Source organism: Spinacia oleracea, chromosome 6 (assembly GCF_020520425.1).
Source record: "Spinacia oleracea cultivar Varoflay chromosome 6, BTI_SOV_V1, whole genome shotgun sequence".
Taxonomy (NCBI): domain Eukaryota; kingdom Viridiplantae; phylum Streptophyta; class Magnoliopsida; order Caryophyllales; family Amaranthaceae; genus Spinacia; species Spinacia oleracea.
Window position 1 is genome coordinate 53,853,019 of NC_079492.1, and position 2,883 is coordinate 53,855,901.

Genomic DNA, 2,883 nt, shown 5'->3' on the forward strand with positions numbered 1-2,883 from the left:
TCAAGGGTGCGTCGTAATGTGTCCCTTCGCATGATTTAATCGCTTTCATCACCCTTTATAAAATTGTTAAACTATTAATTTGATTGATCTATCACGCCTAATAAAGATAATATCTCGGACAATTGAACTATCATGCAAGGTACCTTAAATCAATCTAAACAAGATAATCACAATCGATTTAGTATTATGTGTTGCATGTTGCTAAAATCGATTTAGAATAGTTTACTAGTTAACGCATGTCCCTTCAATTACTTATGCTGAGCTAGTAAGGATAACCTGCCTCAGGAGTTATCGATGAGCACTCCTCTCGGTAGTTACAGTCCCCCGAACTCTCAATCTCTGCCCTGCGGGTGTACGTTGAGCGATCCCCACACCAGGGATCACAAGGGAACCTATGGTCGTCGTGGTCGAACATAATTGCACTCCCTTTATGTCACGATAACCGGGTTTTGTCAGTTTTTCTCATTGCCGTTAAAAACTGAATGGCGACTCCTATATTACTAGTCGATTGGGTGTAAACTCACAGGAAATCTAACTACACTTGATCCGACAACGTCATGCCCACGAGGGACGAGGTCATGCATTAGCCTCGTGCTTTTTCGACCCCCTCACCGTGGCGACTCCACTGGGGAACGTTAATGAAATACTCGTGCTCGTAGGTAATCAAAATAGCCGAAGGGTGAAACGATCCTACTCCGCGTTTATTTCCTTATCAAGTTGGGACGACCTGAAAATCAGCATATTAATGTGAACGGACAGAACCGCATAACGAATCTCGGCTCCCTTGGCATGTTTCATCTCGGGAGTTGGGACTAAGGATACCCATCGCCTACCGGGGGGTGCATACGCTTCGAATGTTGTCCACTCGGCACTTGTCGCTAGTAGTACACCCGTCCCAAACCCAATCGCTCGCCCACTAAGGTCCCTCTCATTGGTGCATGCCCCCTTGGCTTACATCGTGATTGGCCTCTTGGGACGAAATTAGTCTGTTGAATGCACTACCTCGACCGGGGCATGTGTTGGATCTACGATAGAAGCGGTACCAAGCCAGGCGCAAATATTACCCATAGAAGCCTATCATAAACTACGTGACATATTATTTCTGCTTCATGTTGTAATGTTAGTTATGTGTAGCGAATTACATGATTATATTGTGATTGTGTGTGACAAATAACGCTAGAAAACCAACGACCCTAAAAATTGCCCAAACATTCATAAAACACCGATTGGCCAAAGAGTCATACCAAGATACGTGTTCCGCAACCCCGGGCTATCGCCACAAAAATAAGCGAAGCCTAGGATGGCCTGTGATGGATCCCACAACGCTGCACAACGCGTAAAGGACGTTATTAGGCAAGCATGCAAAATTAAGTCGCATGTACAAAAAATAATACGCGAACAGAATACGAGTACCAGTCAGGGATGCATTTTCAGCGCCCCTGGCTGGGCGCCAAATATTTTCACGCCCTGCGCTGGGCACTGAAGTTACTGCTTGGCCTTTTGGCCAGGCACCGTAGCCTCGGTGCCCGCGCACAAAATTTTATGTAGCAATAAAAATTCGTAACAAATTTGCTACGAGGACGTATGAAAAAGCACTCGATTCTAAGAACGACTTATAAAATAAACGACTCTTTATGTCGTCATTAGGCCTCCTATGACGGCGATGTTCGGCACCAAAACCGAGCAAGCTAATTAAAATAACTTTGAATGTCACACGGGCAAGTGTTTCGAAAATCTAAAGAATGACCAAAAGAAAAGCCAAAATATACCAACAAGAGTGAGAATAGAAAACCGATAGGAAGAGTCAAAAGTCTAGACTAAGTAATGCTTAACTTTGGGCATAAACTTTAGCTTGTCTTATGCATAGGGCTGGTTCTGCCACTTGGCGTCGATCTGAAAATCAAAGGTTAGTACGTCTCGAAGATACATCACCAACACAAGGTTTAGCAACTCCAAGCTCCATCCATCACTCCCCCTTTCAAGGATCTCCGATTGCCCAACCTCGATTCGCACCCTCAAACATGTCCATGGAAGAGCTGCGGGACAAATGGCCCAAATGACCCTACTTATGAATCAACTGAAAATGGAAAACGAATCCTTAGCGGCTGCGCAAGCCAAACATGACCTCGATAACGAGAAGAAGATCGAAAAAATGGTTCTGCAGCAAACTATGGGGAGCAAGTATTTCTCCCTCGATCCTGAACCTTTTCCCGGCAAACTACCGGAAAAGTTTAGTTCATCCGAGTTACCGAAGTTCAAAGCCACGGACAATCCCCGTGATCATCTCTTGAGCTTTGTGAATGCCATGAACTTGAAAGGTGTGGACAAGTCCATGTATCTGCCTGCCTTTCCTTTGTCCTTGGAACCTGTGCCACTCAAATGGTACTACCACCAGGACCCTAAGCTCTTCCCCACTTGGGAGGACTTTGTCAATGTCTTCATCAAGCAATACTCGTCGAACATGGATTTTCAAGTCACCATGCGCGAGCTGGAAGTCCTCTTCCAAAAGAAAAATGAAGGTTTCACAACCTACTTTGCTAGATGGAGGGACCAAGCGGCCCAACTAATCAATAGGCCTTCCGAAACTGAATTGGTCCAAAAATTCATTGACAACCTAGAGCCAGCTTATAAACAACATCTTAGATACCTGGGCCTTGATACCTTCAAGAGGGTTTACGATGTAGGAATAAAGATCGAGGATGACCTCACCAAAACAGTACAAAGAAAGCCTGCATACAAAAGTAATACCTACAACAGGGGCCACACGCCTCAAGCCCAAGAGGTCCACGCCGTAGAAGAAACCCCAACCCGAAGGAGCCCCGGGAGGTGGACCCGAGACCGAAAGTTTGCCCCACTCGGGTTGACTCTAGTACAAGCCTTCCA